The 23,709-nt window shown below is 33.5% G+C and overlaps 1 protein-coding gene across 3 annotated transcripts in view; it reads left to right on the forward strand.

Moving 5' to 3' along the window:
• The window catches only part of GPHN (gephyrin), a 414,574-nt gene that overhangs the window by 280,474 nt on the left and 110,391 nt on the right, over window positions 1–23,709 (forward strand). The window lies entirely within an intron of this gene.

Raw genomic sequence — 23,709 nt, forward strand, 5'->3', positions numbered from 1 at the left:
TTCTTGCAACAGTAGTAACTGTTAAACTAATCAAAATGACAGATACTTCATTACACTGGGATGTTTCCAAAATTCAGTAACTATGCAGCGGTTGCCAACCGGTGGTTTGCGGACCACTGGTGGTTTGTGAGGTCCGAAAGGTTGGTGACCGCTGGTTTAGATTCTAGAGGCCTACTATTAAGTTATTTCAAAATTTTTCACACCTTCAATTTATTTCCATTTACTAATTTATTAAGCACCAATTTCTGCACTATTTCCTCTCCTTGCCTCTTCTGCCTTCTTAATTTTACTTTTTTTGTATTTGTTTATTTATTTGTGTGTGTGCCACTCGTGTGATTGCACATGGATGAAGGTGTATCTGTACGTTTGTGTCCTTAATTCCAGACAAATCATCCTCTCTGTTCTCTAACACTGCTATATACTGGGTATCATTTTTTAAAATGTTATTTCACTAAGGATAATCAGAGGAGATAGGAAGTGTTGATTAAATTTCTATTTCAAAAATGAGGCAAGTTAAAATTATTCAGTCACAAATATATTAGTTTATGTATCCTGATGATTATCAGTAACATTCCTCACTGTCTACTGTGAGGTATCATATTTTACCTTTGTCTTTAAGGAAAGGTAAATCTATAATCATTTAGACTATGGATTATGACTCACACTCAAATGTGCAGAGCAACATAACTTTGGAGAAGTTATTGATAGTGAAATAAAGATCAAATAGCATCTCTAACTGCAGCACCATCTGCTATAAACTGGATTGTATGTGTGAGTATGTGTGTGTTTAATTATCTCTATGTTCAGCTTTTGTGTGTATAGAACTTCAAGTTATAATTGTATGTTTGTTGTTTTTAAGTATATATACAGTATGATTATATATATACACACATTATTTATAAGAACAAAAGATAGATATTTGGGTTCAGTCAGTTTACTTTAATGTGGATGCAGCCTTAAATCAAAAAGTGTATTTGGGAAAGAAAGGCAAATTTCATAATTTTTAAATATTTTTACTCCATATTTCTACCAAATAGAAAAATCTTAATTGGATCTCTAGGGGATTAAAAGGGTAGTTACAGTATTTCTTTTCTCTAATGCTTTGGGGAGACAAGATGCAATAATTAAAATATTGGCTTCCCTAGTCACAGCTTTATTTAGCATGTATTCTTGTATTATACAAAGATCTTTGATGTGTTGAAATGTTTGCCAAAGGCAGTGAGAAATGTGCAATGCTATGATCATATTTTTAAAAGAAAAACTGAAAAGAGAACAAGTTGCTTTTTCAATTCATTTTTTGATGTTTACATGTAGCTCCATCGAAAGCTGGATGAGCTCAGAGATCACCTAGAAGGCAATGTGAAAGGATACTCTCTCAGAGTACATGTACGATTTTACTCGGTGATTTTTTTTCCCCTAAACTTCTGCTGACTGGTAATTCCAAATCTGATTGGTTTGTCCTCTCATCTCCATTTTTGTTTACTTTTTTTCTCTTTTCTCCCTCTTTTCTAGCTGCAGCTTCATGCTCATGTTTATGAAATACAGATTAAATTGGCAGAGCAGAGGACCCTTAAGCCACACTAGCATTGAGGTTGATTTAATAACATTCTGGATTCATTACAAAATAAAAACTTCCTTTGCAAAATCTGTGCTTCTTATACAATTATATAATTTTCTGAGGATCTTTTCATGAGACTTCATTTGGAGCTTTTCTGTTGACTGTCTCTTCTGTCCCCTGTTAGATGTGTCAACAGGATTATAATTTATGGGCTGGATCCAAGTGATAGAGCCTTTATGATTCAATTTCAGTTGTCAAGGAAAATGATCTATGTTAGAGTATAGGTATTCTGGCAAGTAGACTTTTTTCTGAATTAATAGACTTTTCTCAGCTCATATTCTTTAGGATTAACTGTAAGATATTTTTTGTTTAAAAATAACATAGTAAGCATCTTTACCAGGAACACCATCATGTAACATCTTACTTGAAATAAAGGATAATATGCTTAAGATAACACTTTGAAGGAGAACAATACCTTATAGCCACTCAATACTGTGCATATATTATATAATCAAAGGCAAAAATAGTATTTTGTGACCAGTAGTTCAGACTCAGAATACTTAGCTCTCCTACTGAATATATATTTCTAAGATAAATGGAAGTAAATCTCAAAAATGGTATATGATATAAATATGGCAGAAGAAAAGCTAAATTATTGTTGTACAGTAAAACCTCGATATAACAGATTAATTTAAGAGAGGGAGTGTTCATTATAGCTGAAAGTCCATTATATAATAAAGGTTTTCTAAATGCATGTTAAAAACTTGACAAATTAGTTAGTTTACTTGTTTTTACTTATGTGGACATATTTGTGTAATTAAAATTAAGTATGTATGAAAAGTTTAATTTCACAGAAAACTTTTCTAAATGTATACTGTAATTTTAATTTTAAACTGAGTAAGTTTAGTAAATGCATGCATTCATCAGTCATCGAAAGTAAACAAATGCACAAAGCTGGGTTGGGGACCCTATTCAGAATATGCCGGATGCTCAAGGCCAGTTAAGAGTGTGAAGGCCCTATTCAGAGCATGCTGGATGTCCAAGAAGGTTCAGCCCCTGGCAGAGAGGTGCGGATCCAACAGTTGGCGTAGTAGGGTAGGATCAAGACCTATGCCCCCAACATGGTGCAGCTAGCACAGGATAAATGAGGAGCTGAGTTCCCAACAGTTAGTGCAGCAAGCAGGGTTGGAGGAGGAACTTGCTCTGACACTGGGGCATGGCTTAGCCCAAGTCCAACCATCAGCAGGCATGCGTTAAAACTGCTGCAGAAAGTCTTGCCACAGGACAACAGAACCAAGTAGCACAAGCGCTGCGGTGTGGGCACATGCTAATCATTCTTTGAACATTGTTTATGAGTGTTGGCTCTTGGATTTAAATATGTAGACTATAGTTGTAGGTATGTAATATTTATTTATGTCAGTGAAATTACTACAGTGTTTTTCCATCATATGGCCTATTCACTAAAATTTGTTTTAAAAAAAATAGCAGTGAATTAATAACAAAAATTAAAAAAAATAATCTGTTAATTTAATTATAAGCAAATCTTGGGTAAAAGCATTTTAAAGTTATCAGTGTTAATATTCACATATGACATGCAGACTAGAAATTTTGTCCATTAAATTGAGGTCTGCAAAAATCAAGGGTTTACTCTAAATAATTCTGGCTCTATTTAGCCCTGACCTCCCATTCCTAAGGCTTTTTAAAAAGTGCCTATGAATCCTAGCCCTGACTTCTCTCAAGATTAGTGCTATACATTTAATTCATATTGCTATGATAGTTTTTGTTATACAGGGTAGAATGAAAAATAATAGTGATATAATAATTCTCAGCTTGTTTTTAATTAGATACCATATATAGTTATGTATATCTCTATATTAAGTTTTGATTACTGAAGTCCAAAGTTGTTTTTACTAATATCAGTAATTAAATTATAATAGCTAAACAGAGAAGGAAAGGATAACAAGTGTTTTCTACTTCTTCCTTTGGAGCCAGTCCTTCTTTTCTATTTATATTCTTATTGAAGTTAAAAGATCATCCACAATCGCCCTCAGAATGTGTTCCACTGTTTTAAAAAAAATTAGCATGAACTCTATGTCTAAATCAGTCTAAAGATACCTGGATATTATTCTAAAAACCACTAAAGATATTCTGATTATATTAATTAATATATGTATTTAGTGTCATACTCTTCCCTAATCAATCATGAGAGCTGATATTCTTTTTCTTTCAATAAAAATAAGACTAGAAAATTGAGACATGTTCACATCAACTTGGTGGGGAGTTAGTGTTATGTTAGGGTTAAATGGAAAGTTCTGTACTTTGCAAATTAGTTTATCTCATGTCATTCTTCGATTTCTTTTTTCAACACCTATACTGCGTAGTATAGTACATAATGACCAGTCTCAGTATCTTCATCTTTTGTTTCATTTCATGGGGCCGCACTTGTTCTGTATACCTTTTTTTTTCTGCAAAGATTGAATAGAGGTATATCATTCTGAGGTTTCTGTTAACTAGAAGAGTAGAAAAAAAACTAAAGGCAAATTATATCTTCTCTAGAGAGCTCAGCTAAGAAAAGATGCAAATAAAATGCTTAGCTGAATGTTCACTTTTTCTCCTTCGCCTTTAATTTCTATTACCCCAGAATGCTGTAATATATGCCTTGTATATTTTAAAATGTTGCTGAAGAGCAGAATAAAGTTATTCTCAGGACCATAGGCTATATAAATAGGTTTTGTTTCTAAAATGGGGTAAATTGGCAGATAGTCACCATTCAGTTCCACACAAATTTATTATAGGTGATCACACACAAGAACAAAACAGTGGGTACCATTTTATTCATTGAAACACTGCTAAATATTTCATTAAAAGGAAAGATTTAGAACCATCTTGCCACTTAAATATTTTATTTAATAATTGTAGAAGGTGAGGCATCATTCAGAAGTTTGGAATAAGGATTTCATTAAGTCATTGATGCTTCTATTGGTATCATCTACACAATATATTATTTTTTAGAGAGAAAAGAACCTTGCATTCTTACTTAATATGGATAATCAATTATATAAAATTTAATATTCTATTAAAATATAATTTTTTGAATATTAAATTTTATTTATATACTTCTTTATCCTACATTTACTCCTCTATAGCAAAAAGTAGGATGTAATAGATTCTTGAATTCTACATTAAGAATTTATCATCTTTATCTGTCCATTGCACAAAGCTGAAATATTCTGAACCCTCAATGGGTTTTTAGTAGGTTTCATATTGATAATATTATCATTTTCTACCTAAGCAGAGTTTGCCTAATTTAACAACTGCAAAAATTACTGCAAATTCTTAGACTGGTAATGTGTTGAGAATAATGACAAGACTAAAACCACATAAAGTAAAAAGTTATTTTCCATTTAACCAAATGCATGAAACTAGTAAGAAGAATACTAAAAGTAATGCACAAGATTGAAGAACAATGTAGATAGTATTGAAAATTGGAAAACATAGGTTATGAAAAGACAAACTAACACTTTGTTTAAGTAATATAAATCAAGATAAATTTACAAAATTGAAGTTAATTAGTTTTTAAAAATGGGATTCTGGAAAGACTGAGTATTAAAATATTTAGAAGAAAAGTTAGATATATGCTCATGAAATAATGACGAGTAGAAAGGAAAGCAAGGAGATGAGTAAAAATACCTCAAAGCCACAAATTTTGTATTTTCACTCAGTTTATGTAATATGATAGTAACTTTTTATTCAGCTACAAATGTATACAGATAGATAACCAAATATGTTAATTTTTAAAGGCTTTTAAAAACAATAAAAGGGAAGATGACTTATGCAGACAGATTATTGGCACAAAGTGAACTAAAAATAAAACTGATATGAAGTAGGGGTAATATAAATAATGAATTAGATGGTAAGGTTGTAGATCTTTTAAAATCAGTATTTTCATTTCAGCCTTACTCCTGAATTGCCTCTTATATTTTTTGAATTGTATTTGGGCTCTTTTTCACTTTTATATTCATCAAATTAATGCTATAACTCGGGAGTCAGCAAACTATAGCCTTTGGGCCAAATCCTGTTTCTCTTTTTTGAGCCCACAAACTAGGGATGATTTTTGCATTTTTAAATGATGCAGGGAAATCAAAAGAATATCATTTTATGATATGTGAAAATTATATGAAATTCAAATTTCAGTGTCCAAAAATAAATTTTTATTGAAACACAACCACACTCATTTATTTGTATATCATCTATGCTTGTTTTTGCACTACAACAACAGAGCTTAACAGTTGAGGCAAGAACCATATGAAATGTAAAACCAAAAATATTTACTATCTGAATGTTTATAGAAAACATTTGCCAAGAACTGCCAAGAACATTGAAAAGAAAGATGACATTGACAAAGAAATGATTATAGTAGAGGCTGTGTGAAATTATCTACATTTTAAAGCTTGAGAAAAGGAGAGCTGCTCATTTTTCTAGGGATGGTTTCAGATTATTATTGCATTTTTATTCTTCCTTTTTTTCCTGCTAGCTACTCTCTTTTTATATGCCACATATATTCTCTCTCTCTCTGTCTCTCTCTCTCTCTCTTTCTCTCTCTCTCTCTCTCTCTCTCTCTCTCTCTCTCTCTCACACACACACACACACACACAACACACACACACAGAGTAAAACTTACTATGGAATTAACATTAAACCGTTCAAATATAGACATATCATATGAAAAAAGTATAGATTATACATTCCTCCTCTTTGGGGGACCACTTAATGTATAAAGATAAATTCCATTCTTGCTCTCTTAAACTTTTTTTAAAATGTATTTTTAAACTATTTTTGCAGTATACATTGCATTTCTTTTGTTTATCACTTCATTGCCTCTTAATAATTTTTCCCTTGAAAATCATGATCAACTTTTAATTTCTACTGAATTTCCAATTGGACCTCACCTAAAATCATACCTTATATAAAAAGTACCATACAAATGGGAAAGACTCTAACAGTAACAAGTAATACATCATATCTTATTATACAGCACTTAAAAGTTTAAAGGTATCTGCTTTGAATCAGCCAACTCTTTTTTTTTTTTTAAATATATTTTATTGATTTCTTACAGAGAGGAAGGGAGAGAGACAGAGAGTTAGAAACATCGATCAGCTGCCTCCTGCACATCTCCCACTGGGGATGTGTACCATACAAATGGGAAAGACTCTAACAGTAACAAGTAATACATCATATCTTATTATACAGCTATCCACTGAGCCAAACCGGTTTCGGCAAATCAGCCAACTCTTTCTGAGGTGAGGAGAAACAGCTAGAACACTACTCCTTTGGTAAATAAACATTCAGTAGCTTTTTTTTTCTGTGTATTATAAATATTTTTTTAAATTTTTTTCTTTATTGATTAAGGTATTACATATGTGTCCTTATCCCCCCATTGCCAGTAGCTTTTAAATGAATAAACATCAGTTTGTATACTCTACTTTCTTTAGGCAAATTTCTATGTCTTTTGGGTTTTGTATGTAGAATGTTATGTAAGCCTTTAAGTCTTCCTTTTTTTGACATTTTTGGCATTTATTCATTGATAATATGCATTTAATTTATAATAATTATGTAACATTCTGAGTACTTTGATAGATAATGTCTTATAAATATGTCTGCACTACAATAAAGATAAAGATAGCGGTAAATCAATTTTAGGGCTATTTCTTTTGGAAAACTGGCTAATTTTGCTACCTTTTACTTTGTTAGAATTTGCTTAACATGTATGTAAAGTTAATACATTTCTGAAGTTTCAGTTCTACTGAAAAATAGCTAAAATTTATCTTGTGCTTCGAACTAAAAATTTCTCATCTAATACTTATCAAATCACCTACAATAGCCTACAACATCATTTGGAGTGGAAATAACATATCTGTGAGGTGTTTAATACTTACTACAGAATTGCCCTTCTCAGAAATTTTATACAAAAATAAGGTACTAATAAAAGATCTCCTTGACAAGTAAATTTCCCTAGTAATAGAAAATGGATAATTGAGAGGTGGGAGGGAGACAAGACGCAAACTGATTTCAAAGATAATGTTTTTTAGTTTTATGGGTATAGTTATAGAAACAGAATAAACATGCAGGGCAAGGCTTTATTAGAACTGGCATCTTGCTAAAGAAAATTAGATGTGTCTGTGATTGATTGATTATAAAGGTATAATTTCTTTTGTATTGAATTTATTGGGTTGGCATTGCTTAATAAAATTATATAGGTTTCAGGTGTACAATTCTATAATACATCATTTATATATTGTATTATATGTTCACCACCCAGGATATAATTTCTTAATTATTCTTCCTTATTTTTTAAAAATAAGACTTGGTCATATTTTAAAAACTACCTCAAAGTAACTCATTAAGTGGCAGTCATACATTCTATCACAGGTCTTTTTAATGGTAAGTGTAAAACCTTCTGATTATTATTTCACATGGTTCAAGTTTTTTTAAGGTTAGAAGAAAAGAGTTTGTATATTCATTCACTCAATAAATACACTGAGGACCTTCTACATCTAGCTGAGCTGGAATACAGTTAAAGAACAAATCAAATAATAAGGGCATTTGATTCCTCCATTTTGACATTTCCTATACCTTCATTTTCGCATCCTAACTTTGTATTTTGGAACTTCATGAAGAATTTTGTAACTAGAGAATGTAGACTTAAGAATTTGCTTCACATGACATTGAGAAAACCTAATGAAAGAAGAAGCCACAGAATTGAACATGGCAATGTGACAACCTAGAAAGGAAAAACAGGCCAGAAAATGATCAGTTTGAAGTCATGAAGATTATAAACATGTTTTAAGATATAAAATAGTTGTTTTTAAAAGATAGGTCTGTAGAAGAGTTTGTGTTTAAGATTTCATATCTTTTTTGGTATTGGTATGGGTAGATATAAATAGAGATAGGGCTATAGGTATAGATATATAGAGAAAAATATTCAGTAATACTGAGAATGGAATAGTAGGAACAGGAAATCAGAATTAGAATACTGAGCTGGCTTAGTGCCCTCTTTAAAGAATAATGTCACATGTAGTTTGCTAGTGTTAAGCCAATGAAGATTGGTGTGATACCATAGGACAAAGTCCTTTTCTGTTAACCTTAAATTAGCCTCTTTTCAACAAGATTATTATACTAGATTCTGATTAAAGGGAGTCATCGTCGTCATGCATTTTTTTTATAAGCTGGTATTTTTTTTTTATCACGAGGTTCTTCTCAACTAGCTTGAACCTTGAGATTTCAAACTCAAGTGTCTTCTTATAAGGCTGTTTTACTGTCTGGCAAATGTGTGGTGATGGAGCCATCTAAACTTCTGAGACCCTTACTATGCTATCGTTTCCTCTTTAACAGTGTTTTCTTTTCCCCACTGCAAAACCAGGCTCGGCTTCCCTCGTGCTCATCTACCTATAGTGTTTCTGAGGTATACTTTGCACGTGTTTTATTACATGGTCAACAACATGCTCGCCCTCACCATTTTTCTTATTTTATTTTCCTTTTGCCTTAATTTATTTTGCCTTGCACTTTGCATTTGGCTGAAAAGGGAGAAGTTAGCTGTTTGGGGAAAAATTTCTATATTTTTAGACTGCACTATTTCTGAGTAACTTTTTTTTCTGGCAATCACTGTATCATATTGAAATGCTTAAAACCCAAATAGCCCATTTGATTATTATCACCACCTTAATTACATAAAGATTCCTTTGAACAAATAATTTGTTATTAAACTCGAATTGGCTAAAGACAAAGATTCCAGTTTGCAAATCTGTAAAGGTCTGTCTCTGGTAGCTGAATATCTATATTACATTAGTGACGACTCTGACCCATTATCCATAGAAACAGAAAAGCATCCAAAACTGATTATTAAATGAAAAGTTAATATGATTTCTCTATTTTTAAAAGAAAGGATTCATTCCCTTTTAAGATACTAATTAGGTTACTCAGGATACTTGTATTTTTATAAGGTTTTTATGAGCTAGAAGAGCTTATCCTCATGAGATTCATGTTTTTTTTTAACAAAATATTTTACATGAAATTTGACTTTTATGTTCTTTGCCCTTTTTAGGGGTTTAATTTCTTATTCTTACTATGTTAAACCATAGCATAAATGGATTTTCTGTTTTTATAAGCCATATTTATTAAAATATTATTAATAGACTTTGAATATTCTTTCCAAAGCAAGAGCACTGTTAAGTAGCTAAAAGGAAAGAATATATGTACCTCAAAATATGACTAGTAATTAAAAGGACTTTAATAGCCTATGAATTTTAAGGTCTTAGTTTGTTACTTTAGAAACATAACATTTCTACACTTTGCGCAGGCCACTATAGCTATAGCTGCCATGTGCAGGCCAATATTGTCAGCTTAATTCTGACCACAAAAATATTATAATGTTATGCAAAACAAAACAACAACAAACAGAAAGATTACAGTATCTAAAATACCAGGTAGTATATGCAGACCACAGGCAGAATATTATCTTTTGACTTTAAATTTTAAGAAAAAGCCTTGGGGGAATAGCATAGTTAAACCCATAGCCTCACAAAGTTTAAATTTGGTAGAATTACAACCAACTTCTCTAATTTTCTTTCTTTTGCAAGTTACAACTGTTACCGATATTTTTCTCTTAAAACTGATTTTGTGGATAATTAATTTCTTCTTGAAATATATATTTCTAGTGAGAAGCAAAGTAATGAAAGACAAATGAATTACTTGTGATATCAGCAAAGACTTTTAAAAGAGAAGATTTATGTCATCTCATCACATTTTTCATAGGTCTTTTCTTAAGTTCCCAGGATTATAATTCCCAGTGTAAAAAAGGTATATATAACCCATTTCTTTCTGCCACTTCATCCAGGCAATTCTCCATTTCCCATGAGAATGTATAAGAAGTCTACCATTGGCATCATCTCCAATCACAGCCTACAGCATCCATCAGGGTATTACTTTCTCTGTGACAGCATGTGTGCAGGAGGGCTCTCAGGTTGGAATGTGGAACTGGATTCAGGGGGATGGGATTGTGTATGCTGTGGCATTTGCTCCATAGCACTCAGTTCTTAAATGAACTCTGGCTTTATCAGGGTTTGTTTCTTTCATTGTGACACATGAGCTTTATTTATTTGTCATGAAGTATGTTTCTCTTTTTGTCACTTGTGGTAGGTTTCTATATTTCACTCAATGCCACATGTCTGTGGACTCTATAGGTGGTAACTTATGATGCTATAAAGACTAATACCATGAAGAACTCCTTAGGCATTCTAATATGATAATATCTGGACAGAAATAAACTTTTATAATTGTTTTCCATTTCATCTTAAGTTGGTAAATGACTATTTCACAAATGTTAGACTATAAGCCTTAATTATTAGAATTTCAGGGAATGTCCTCATGTTTTTTGATATGAAAGCCTCTTGAAGGGACTGTTGCTTAAGTACATTATGTATTTTATAGCATCATTATGGAGGTAGTCAAACCTTATGGCTCAGTCTCTTCTTTTCCTCACATTTACATCATGTTCACTAACCTCCACTACTGTAGAAATAACTTCTCGAAACCTTAATGCTTTACCAATTGCATGTCACTATCTTCTGTGGCATTCATAAGACTAAAAAAATAATAAGCCTTGTTCAGAAATGAATCCATCCTGCCCTAACTAGTTTGGCTCAGTGGATAGAGCGTCAGCCTGCGGACTCAAGGGTCCCAGGTTCGATTCCGGTCAAGGGCATGTACCTTGGTTGCAGGCACATCCCCAGTGGGGAGTGTGCAGGAGGCAGCTGATCGATGTTTCTCTCTCATCGATGTTTCTAACTCTCTATCCCTCTCCCTTCCTCTCTGTAAAAAATCAAAATATATTTAAAAAAAGAAAGAAAGAAATGAATCTATCCATGAGTTGTACAAGAACAAGATAATTTCTAACCTTACCTGGATAATACTGCTCAGCAAATGTTACTCCATGTACTAGTGATTGATGGCTCTTTGTAAAAATTCCAATTCTCTTACTATGTGACAAGTCTGTGTTTGACATCTCACTTATTTTATCTTAATTAATCTTCACTACAGCTCTGGAAAAGATATTATTGTCATCCTCATTTCACAGATGAGTAGGCTATGGCTCAAAAGGTTAGATATCTTGCCCAAAGTTATAAAAGCTGTCAAGTGAGTGGCAGAGAATTTTTTCTTAAATACCATGGTTTCTACTGTTCAGGGGTTATTGAAAGTCATCAACTCTCTGAATGGCATGCAGTAGTCTTATATTTTCACAGTATGTATTTCCCTAGTTTACGTTGATTATATAGTTTTGGATATTATTATAAGAGAGGATGTGGTTGTATAAGATAGAAAACTTTAAGGAAATGTTAGAAAGACATCCCTTTGTATAATTTATTATCCTTATTTTTGTACTTAGTTATTCAGCATATATTTATTGAGCTCCTACTATGCCTTACTCAAATGTAATTGTAATCTGCTAACTATTTTTTTATCTATGGAATTGGCTTCACATTTAGAATTCATGAAAATATCATGAATATAATGAGATTAGTGTCTCTGTTGTACACTATTATTCATCGCTTCAAGCCACATGAAAAAAAGGGAAAAACTCACCTTCCAAATCTCTAACCCTCAACTTTGTTCCAACAGTGTTTAAGCAGTGTTCATTTTTTAAAATACTTAGAAAAATTGCTTCAGAATTTTCTTAGCCTAAACAAAAGCCAGACTTAGTACAATCTTCTGATAGAAATAGTGCTATTTTCTGACATATAGGGGTGGGCAAAAGTAGGTTTATAGTTGTGGGTATACAAAACAATTTATTCTTGTATTATTATTTATTAATTATTGATTACTTATTTGTATTACAACTGTAAACCTACTTTTTTCCCACTCCTGTGGGAAATATTTGCAAAGTGGGAATATATACTACATATAAATCTTAAATGATTTGTAACAATGTCTACACCAAAATAGTTAATAAACATCTTTTAAACCTATCTTTAATGTGTTAGATTTCCCAGTAGCAAGATTGATTGAGATAATTTAAAATTTTGAAGCTAAATTGATTTTTCCTGTTGAGCAGAAAAAGACTAAAACTTAATTACATTTTTATTTAGTGCTTAAGAACTTAGCTACCTAAAGAAAAAGTGGCATTTTTAAGTTGTAACATGCAAAACAGCTGCCCTTTGAACTCTTTTTTTTAAAATATATTTTTGTTGATTTCAGAGAGGAAGGGAGAGGGAAAGAGAGATAGAAACATCAATGATGGAAGAGAATCATTGATTGGCTGCCTCCTGCAGGCCCCCTACAGGGGATCAAACCTGCTACCTGGGCATGTGCCCTTGACTGGAATTGAACCTGGGACCCTTCAGCCCACAGGCTGATGCTCTATCCACTGAGCCAAACCAGCTAGGCTGCCCTTTGAACTCTTAACACACTTTTAGAACACCAAATCTGATCTAAACAAACCTCAACTGATTTACAATTTGGAGCTTCTGTAAATGGAAGTTTTATTTAAATTGCAGATAGTAGATCTATATATTCAAGGAAGGGAGGGAGGAAGAGAGGAAGGAAAGGAAGAAAACTGGACTCTAAAGACTATAGCATTTCCTGTTTAAAAAAGAGGACCACAAACTGTTCAAAGTAAAAGAAACTGTAATATAATAAATATTCATAAATGAATATTCTACACTGCCGGATAATCACCTAAGATTTCCTATTATATAAATTATCACTTAGAAAATCTTTAATAATTGATTTACTGTTTATTGAAATCTATTTTCTGTAATGTTCCACTCTTTCACTTTAATGTGTACTGTTTTCATTCTGTTTGTATATAATAGCTGGAAATTTGGAGACAGTTTAAAGAAATCTCTTAGAAATAGTATCTTTTTATAACACTGCAACTGCTGTTAACAAAGTTTCTTGACTCCTTCCTCACTTTTAAATTTTTAAAAATGAATTGAAGTATATAAATTGTTTGGATCAAAATAAGAAAATTAAGTACATAACTAAAATCCAAATGGAAATAGAAATGAAAAAAGTCTATCAAGTACTATATGGAAATCCAGCTTTATACAAATGCAAGTTAGTTTATCATCATGATGTTATCATTTTACAAATAAAATATATTAATTATAAATATAGTTAGAGCCCAAATAAATGTTGGCCATTATGGTATGCACGAAAATGACATATCTTGCTTGCATTCATACTTATAGTTCCAGCTGCTCTTTGAATGTCTTTTTATGATGTCAATTCACTATATCCAACTCTGCTGTCTAATTCACTTGTTTTTATCATGTTCCTAAAGTTTCCCAACATAGAAATCTTTGTTGTTTTGACTCTTCTTTATTTTTCATCTTTGACAGTGTGTCATTAAATTTTGTCATTTTTGTTATTTCTTTCCTTAAATTATCTTCTTTTAATTCTTCTAATATTTACAATAAACTTTGTAGTCTGATCTACTTTCAAACCCTGGTTATAGTAAGATAAGTCATGAACTTGGTATGTCTTATAGGAAGAACTCAAAAAATATTTGGGAAATGGTGAGTGCCTTAAACAAATAAATCAGTGAACTTTTCTAAAGTTTATAAGGTTTCCACATTTGGGTTTCAGGGAGAATTTATAGATAATTTATGTAAAATCTAATAGAGTACCTGGGACATAGTAAGCATTAAATAAATATGTTTCTCTTTCCCCCCCCCCCCCCTCTAACTTGGATATTTAAAGCCCTAATAACCTCAGACTTGGATTACTAGAGTAGCTAAATAACTGATTCTCTTTTTATAATCCTTGTTTTCTCTTATGTCAGACTAATCTTCCCAAGGCCACTTTAATTCCTTTCAGCTCTCCAATCAAAAAAGCTATAATAACCTATCTCTGAGTTATTATCAAGAGTAAATGCCTCTCTATCAAAGTCCTTCATACTTTGACTAGCCACTGTTTATCTAACATTATTTTCTAAAAGTGACCAACTCCTCCAACTTTGCCCAGGACTTTCCAGATTTTGGCACTGAAAGTTCTATATACCAGGAACCCCCTCAATCCCAGGCAAACAAGGACAATTGGCCACTTACTCCTTATCATGTACCTACAATTCCAATCAAGGTGAAACTTCTTGTCATATTATGTTTCTTCCTTTGTATTGGCCATTATTAGAGGCCCGGTGCAAAAAAATCATGCATGAGTAGGGTCCCTAGGCCTGGCCGGTGATCAGGGCCGATCTGTGGGGCAACCAGCGGGATGATTGGGGCCCCCGCTTGCACCCCCCTTGGCCTGGCGCTACCCGCTCGCTGGCCCTGCCCCCCACCACTGCCAGTCAGGACCTGTGGGCTGGGGGCAGCTCCTGCGTTGCACGTCTGCCCCTTGGTGGTCAGTGCATGTCACAATGACGGGTCATTCCACCAGTCATTCCGCATTTCGGTCAATTTGCATATTAGGGTTTTATATAGTTATATTTGTGCTATTCTTTCTTCCTCCATAACTCTAGCACATCTTCCTCCAGAAAACCTTCTCTACCAATTCCCATTCATCTCAAAGGAATTTCAGTTGTGCTTAAAGACAGTATTTTCCTATATTGCTTTTCCTCCTACCTTTTTTACTGTTGCATACATGTTGGTGATCAACTTGATTCACTCTCAGATTCTCTGTTTCGTTTCTCACTATGTATTTGCCGTTTCCAACATAATAGCCTGTAGCCACATGTAGCCTTTAAATTTAAATTCACTAAAATAAAATAAAATTTAAAATTTAGTTTCTCAATTGTAGCAGTCACATTTCAAATTCTTAATAGTCACATGTGACTAGTGGCTACCATATTACAAAGTATAGATATAGAATATGTTCATCATCACAAGAAGTTCTATTGGAACACAATGTTCTCTTCTGGGTTGATCTCATAATCAGCCATTATTATTATGATCATCACTGTCCATCATCATTATTCTATGTGTATACCACTTGCTTTGGTCAGGGATCATTCTAGGAACTTGGTTGGATAGAGACACTGACTTAGCTTCTTTTGGGTTTTATACTACCTTCCCCCACACGCAGCACACACAGTAAGCATTTAATAAACACATATTAACCAGGTCATGAGTTCAAATCCAGTCTCAAATATCTCATTCTGTATGTGTCAAATATGAGTAAGATTTACATGCATTTTTTAAATTCCTGAAGCATAAAATAATCTAGGTCAGCGATTTTTAATTAGTGTGCTACAAGAGGTAACTGGTGTGCCACAAGAATTTTTAAAACATGCAATACCTAACTATTTTGTCAAGGACACTGACCTCTTTTCCCTTAGATTGTCAATTTAAAAAAAGATAACAGCCAACATGATAATAGCCATCGGTGTGAATGAATCAAAATTAGACCTACTTTTTTGTCAGATCAGCAAATATATATGTATTTTTGTGTGTGTTCCGGAGAATTATAGTAATTAGTTTATGTGTACCATAAAATGAAAAAGGTTGAGCATCACTGTTCTAGGTCAGTGCTTCTAAAACATTTTAATTCTCCATTGCCTGACTGGCTTTCCTACAGCATATTCTGATATTCCACCTTTTAAAGTAACAAAGGTAGCTGGCCCAGTCTTTTTTGAGTGTGGGCATCATCATTATGAAATAATTGTTCCAATCTCTACAACTCTAATTCCTTATTGACCTTGGATATAATAGGAGAGAAGGGAATCTCAAACTACTGAATTGTCTTTCTCCTTCTATTGTTGAAACCTGAAGTTTACCTAGAGCAGTGTGGCTTTCTTCTCTGTCCCCAATCAGTCTCCTTGACATCCTGTTTGAAAAACACTAGGGACTAAAAGTCCATGAAAAATCATGCTTTTATAAATTCAGATAGGAATCAGAATTGGTACACAAGCAAAAAAATAAAGCTGCTAAACCAATAGTAAGTATTTCTTAGCTTTCAACAAAATTGAAGTCAGAATCTAGTGTTATTGATTGATAAATAAGTCATATATAGGCCTTTCATTGAAGCTGTTTTAGGAAACATATGTACAACTATTTGTAATACTTTAAACAATAAAATAAAATTAAAAATATGTTTTTATTGACTTTTAGAGAGAGAGGAAGGGAGAGGAAAAGAGAGAGATAGAAGAATCGATAAGAGAAACATCATGGATTGGCTGCCTCCTGCATGCCCCCGACTGAGGATTGAGCTTGCAACTCTGGCATGTGCCCTGACCAGGAATTAAACCAGCAACCTTTTGGTTCACAAGTCTACGTTCAACCACTGAGCAACACCAGCCAGCCAAAGCTTCGTTATTTATTACCAAGACACAAAGGGAGTGTTGGTAGGCAATTTAAGTCTAAAAAAGGATCAACATATAAATTCCCGGGGGCTTTATTTTTTTATTGCTCTCTATTCAATATTGAGGACAATTTACATCAAAGTGATTTTTACTCCTTACTGGGCTGATGCCCATAATTCTTTTCTTTCATGTGCCCTTATACACCACAGCCTGCATTTTGTCTCCATTTGTCTTCTTCTTTCTTAATTAACGCAATTGTCTCTTCTATATGTGAGGTAGTATATGTATACTTGCACAGCTGCCTGCAAATTACAGAGCAGGAATACTAAGCAGCTCGTGGTCACACCCTACTGTGGTTCATACCCATAGATTTACAGACAGTTTTAGTTTATCACCAAACCTGGTCTAAATTTTAAAGATTCAGAAAAGTATCTTCTTGACTATCAGCAATGTAAATTTTCTTTTACTTGTTCATACAAACATGCATTTCAGTGCAATGAAATGTGTAGCCTGGACTTTGGCAAATAGAATTGTCAGTTTTCTCTGGTCAACATTTTTCCCCCTTTCAAAATCACTTCCTTTTTCAACTAGGATTTCTCATCTAAACCACAGAACAAGTTATTTGTGTGGCTGTTTTCTCAAACTCCTGTGAAGATGGTACCAGTCTATATTCATAAAGGAGAAGCTAATTTATTACATACAGTGCATGTATAGTGCATCAGGCTTAATTCTCTTCCAGAGTTGAGAAATATATTCGTTCTTTCTCTACTCTTAAGTAATTCAGTATTTCTTGAAACCAGTTGTCATTTAAAGCCATACTTAAAATTTCTTCTTTGGGAATTCTTCTTCTTGCCATTTTTTGAGGATACTAAAATACCTAAATAGCTTCATGCTTACCATGTCTATTTTAAGATTTGAGAATATGAGTCATGTATTTATTTGATTTTTTAAAAATTATTTTTCTGAAAGAATCAAGATTAACCAGCTTCTCACCATATTCCAAAGATGTTCATGCTTTGGCAGTTATTAATATTTTTTGGTTTTCTCACAGTCTTGAAGTAAATTTACTGAAGATGAATTCAGCATAATGCTTAAAAAATTTTGTGTTTGGGCTAGATTTGAATCCCAGCACTGGATTTGAAACCCAACCCTGCCTCTTACTAGCTTTGCAATCTTAGGAAAGTTAACTTGTCTGCACTTCATTTTTCTATAAAATGGGAATAATACTTCCTGTTAAGCGTACTTTCTGTATTTAATCACTTAATACTGGTTGATATAGTGCCTGATGTGTGTAAGTACTCAATAAATATATACTAGAGGTACAAAGGTAAAGTTATGTTTAGTTTGAACTAACTGTTAGACATAGTAGCTGCTACGTTTGTCATGCAGTAAAATATGTTTTACATATGGTTAGCCACACTCTGACTGAAAAATCAAGTATTATTAACTTCACTATCAACTTGACCTAACTTAACGTGAACATTTATACACATTCCCGCTTGCTTCTTTTTCCTAGTCATGGTCAAGTATGCTGAATATGCTATATATGAACATCTATTTCTTTTCATTTAGCCAGTTGACTATCTTTCCCAGATTATCTCTTGTCTTTTTTCTCCAAAATCACTTTCCTTTTTAGTGTCCGCATTATTTAGCACACCTATACACCACTTCACTAAAGATTATAGCTAATAAGAATAGTACTTTTTATTATAATTGTTATTTTAGGGCAGGAAAATATTTTCCTTGACACTGTTATGGTCCCTGGTTGGGTCTGAAAATTAATCTAACAAAGGTTAACAGGAGAGAACCATACAGCATCATTTTTATAAATTTTACATGACATAGGAGCCTTCATAGCAACATGAAGACCAAAGAAATAGTTAAGCCTGTGTGCTTTTATGATAGTTTTGATAATAAGTGGACATTTGTTGGGGGAAAAAGGATAGGGCAAAGAATATGAGCTAAGGGTAGTAAATGGGGAAAACTTAGCAAGGCCTTTTTGTTCTGATTCTTCTCAGTGCCCCCTCATCTTAGAGATAAGGATGCTCCTTTCCTCATGCTATAGGGAGGGCACCTCTCACTTAAAGGTCTTATGACCTGCTTTAGGGGAGAAGGGCAAGGGAGAGACAGAAAGACCTTCTTCCGCCGTTTTCTTAAACTTCTTTTTAAAAAATTGAGTATGCCAAAGTGCCATATTTGGGGGTAGTATGTCCTGAACGCCATCGTTATATTCATTATATTGTCCTTGAATTCCATTATATGTCACTAGAGGCCTGATACGTGCACCAGTGGGTCCCTTGGCCTAGTCTGCACCCTCTTGCAATCTGGGACCCTTTGGGGGATGTTGGAGAGCCAGTTTTGGCCCAATCCCCGCAGTCCAGGCCGAGGTACCCTACCAGTGCACGAATTCGTGCACCGGAACTCTAGTATGCATATAAGCTCTTTGGTTAATCTCTTCCTGCCCTCCCTCCTCCCCGCTTCCCTCTGAGATTCATCAGTCTATTCAATCATTTCCATGCCTGTGGTTTCCGCTCCTGCGTTAAGCGTCTGCCCCCTGGTGGTCAGTTCGCGTCATAGCGGCTGGTCTGCCAGTCGACCTGTCTCTTAGGCTTTTATATATACAGATACTCTACAAGCACTTGTCTTATAAGTGGGGCAAAGCATTTTGCCATGAAAATAACTTTATAGTGACCAGATTTCTATGCTAGCACTCAAAAGTTTATATTACCCTTAACAAGTTGAAATAGCACTATAGTTTAATTGAATTGAGGGTCAAAATATAAGGATTAATTTAGGGATTTATATACTATTTGTAACATTATTTCTTGAGAAAATGCATTTTAACCTCTAATAAAATCCAGCTTACTCCAAGGCATTTTTACCCTGACAAATTCTAAACAGCAACATGTCTTACATTCTGTTTTCTTCCTCCAACAGCTCAACTGGGACATCTTCCTTAGAATACTCATTATGATGGAAGGGAAAGGGAGAGGGAAACTCTGGCAATTGGGGGCAAGGACTTCTTCACAGCAGCATCAACCATTGTTGAATGAAATTATAAATTGGACATTTATATCAATGATTTATACCTGTATAGTTAAATTTCAATAGGTTTTTATAGTGTGGTGTCATTTCTAACACCTCTTCCTAATGAATGCTGATTTTTCTGACTTATTAAGTGCCTTCTATGTCCTTAGTATCTTGTAAACAACATATAGGTGTTTGAACCAACTGAGAAAGATAGATGTCTGACTCTGAATTAAAAGAGGTTATTTCTACTACCTGGTCTGTTCATGAGAAAGCTAATTTATCATGAATGTAGCCAACAGGATTTTTAATCCTGTTAAAGTATTAATAGTACCAGTTTAAAGGAATTTGATCTTGATTATCCTCTGCTCATTTTGTTTTCTACATTAAGTTCAGTCAGAGTACCAAAATGCAGATTAAAAAAAAACAAAAACATACTTTGAGGTTAAAGTTTGTAATGAATTTTTTTTAATCCTCTCTCGAGGATATGTTTTTTTTGATTTTAGAGAGAGAGGAAAGGAGAAGAGGGAGAGAGAAAAAAACATCAATGTGAGAGAGAAACGTTGATTAGTTGCCTCCCTTACAACCCCGACCAGGGATTGAACCCACAACCTAGATATGTGCCCTGACTAGGAATCACACCTGAAACCTTTTGGTGTACAGGATGTTACTCCAATCAACTAAGCCACCCAGCCAGGGCTGTAATGAATTTGATGTCCTAGGTGAATGTAAAAATTGAAATTGCTATGATTGTGTTTTTTTCTACTTGATTATTTATACCTTGAGTTTTTCTAACATTACCAATAGGTTATGATTAATCAAGTATCGATTGGGCATCTCTGCTACAGAGAAGATATTGCTTTATTAGTTATATAGAGAATGTAGTAAAAATTTTAAATGGGGCCTCACTTAAGAATTTTACAAATTGGATATTGTCTGTATTTTTTAAAAAAAATCATATTCTTTGTATTCAGGCTGAAAATTAAAACTATTCGGTGTTAGCATCAAAAAAGTATGTAGGAAAATCATCATTCTTGGGCCCTGTGTTCACAAAATAGTCATGGGGGAGTTATTTTATAATTCACCAAATTATTGTCAAGTCCCAAAAAAGAACTTTCTTAGGGCCGATTTTTCTAGAATAGATTTGAGATCTTGAGGCCTTATTATATAACTTTAAAAATGCCATAATATTTCTTTAGGCCATATTTTTTCCTATACAGAGATGGTGTCAGTTATTCTAACTTGATGGAAAGCCTTATTTAATTTATTTGCCTACTGCAGACCTCTTTGGAAAGGAGAGATAAAGGCAAAGCATGATATTACTATTTATTAACATTACTTATTGGAGGATAATGCAAATATTCACCCTTCAAATGCTCTTCTCTGCTCTAAGTTACCAAATACATTTTGAGTGATATATGAGACATTGAGAAAGAACTCAACAAACATCATAGGTCAGAATGAATAGCATGTGCAAAAGAGATATAATCTACAAAAAGGAATTTGAGAAAGGTATTTTGAGTCCACTCAATTCAATATAAGGGCATATTTTGAATTCTATGGAATTCATTTTAATCATACAAGTAGTCTTTCCCATGTGTTATCTAATAAATGTTTCCTACCCCACTTTACAATTGTGGCTGTCATTCTCCAATGTACATTAATCTGTAATGTTTACATTCTTAATAATAGTGTTATGCCTATTATTCAAAAGCTTTTCAACTCTTTTATCTTTTTGCATCTAAGACAGAATTATTTTATTCTAATTTTTCTTATTTTTTTAATTTTTAAATTAGTGCTTAGAGAGATTTGTTGTTCCACTTATGCATTCATCGGTTGCTTCTTATATGTGCCCTAATTGGAGATCAAACCTGCAACCTTGGCATATGAGGACAACACTCTAACCAACTGAGCTAACCAGCCAGAAATAGTATTTTATTCTCATTTTTGACAAGAATTACAGAATTAAAAATTATAGAGAAATGTTGGGGGGGGGGTTTCCCCAACGTACCCTATCATCATCAAGAGGCTACACTAGAAATAAAAAATGGAGAATGTCATCTTAATATCCTTTCCATTAGCTTTGAAAAGTTCAACTTGTATAATTACATGTATATGATGTCAGAGTATTTTATAGGTGTGCTCATTTTTATCATACTGACTTCTCTTTAGCCTAAATATTTTGTGGATCCAAACTCATGTTCGGTTTGTAAGTGAGATATTTTATATGCAGGAGTAAATACCAGTGCATTGGATGATAAATTGAAGTCACATATAGCCTTTGAAATGTAAATGCTTTTGACTTAATTTTCATCTGACTTTTGTTACTACAGAAAGCAAAGGATTATTAAACATAATAAAATTTTATATAAAATAAGATTATTTTATAATAAAACAGTTGGCTCTGTATTATACATAGGAAAACTAATATTGAATATATTCCTTGGAATTGAGAGTGGTATGTTACTACTCAAATGTTTTGCATTTTAAAAAAGAAAAAGAAGCCCTAACCGGTTTGGCTCAGTGGATAAAGCGTCGGCCTGTGGACTAAAGGGTCCCAAGTTCGATTCCAGTCAAGGGCATGTACCTTGGTTGTGGGCACATCCCCGGTGGGGGGTGTGCAGGAGGCAGCTGATCGATGTTTCTCTCTCATCAATGTTTCTAACTCTCTATCACTCTCCCTTCCTCTCTGTAAAAAATCAATAAAATATATTTTTAAAAAAATAAAAATAAATAAAAGAAAAAAAAAAGAAAAAGAGAGGAAGGATGGAGGGAAAGGAGAAGATAGGGGGGGAAAGGAAACAAATGGTTTTTCTTTCCATTTTCTGCTTCAGTATTTAAAAAATAAATCACTTATTATAATTTCTCCTATCAAATAGTTGCAGACCATGAGTAGCAACTGAAAGAACAAGGGTGAATTCAGAAAGACCTTAAAGATATTTTTGGAATCATGTTCCATGAAATCCTGAATGAAATTCAGATTCACATGGACTTTTATAGCCATAGTTTTAAATTATATTAGCAGTTTTCCTTGTCCTATTTCTAAGTTTGCCTTAGGATAAGAACAGAAGGGTCTATTTTTGAAATTTTGTCCATGCCATTCTGCACTCAGTATTGCCTAGAGTCATAAAAATTGGGCTTGATGCTTTTATTTTTCCCCCTCTTTGGCAACTTGCTGCTATATCAACACACAGCATTTAAATCTAATTCTGTTTGGGCTGCCATGCCTAGCTGTTTTCTATGAGAAGCTTGACATGAGCTAATACGTGGCTCTTTGGGAAGACTGTTGTGTATGTATCTCACCAAAAGAAAAATTCCTTTGGCAATCTAGTCCTTTGAATTTAGTATTGAAGCTGCAGTAATAGATGATGGGCTTCTATACAGTACTTGACAGAGAAGGGAATGCCCCAAGAATAAAAGTGGGCACTGAGGTAAAAATGGTCTTCTGCAGTCAGAGGCTGCTAAATTAGTCACTGGTACTTCTCAGTTGTGGTGGTAGGCATCCCTCAAAGAATGCACATGAGTGGGAGAGTAAGAAAGAGAAAAAAGGAGGTTTGAAAGAGACGTATGAGGAAATGTTGAGTCAGTCTTCAAGCTCAAATATTTGACTCAGAGTCTGAAGTAATTGGGTCAAATTAAGACTGACTTTGTCTTATCAAATTTCCCAGCCCAATCATACAGCTTTAAATATATCAAACATGTCTTAACTCCTTTATATCCATAACAGTGCCAAACTGTTTTTTAACCATTTGTACACCATAAGTGACTATAGACACAAGCAGGGGACCTTTTTTAATTAAATTCAAAATATTGTGGCAGTTAACTGGTT

Source organism: Myotis lucifugus, unplaced genomic scaffold (genome assembly GCF_000147115.1).
Source record: "Myotis lucifugus unplaced genomic scaffold, Myoluc2.0 scaffold_85, whole genome shotgun sequence".
In the NCBI taxonomy this organism is placed as follows: domain Eukaryota; kingdom Metazoa; phylum Chordata; class Mammalia; order Chiroptera; family Vespertilionidae; genus Myotis; species Myotis lucifugus.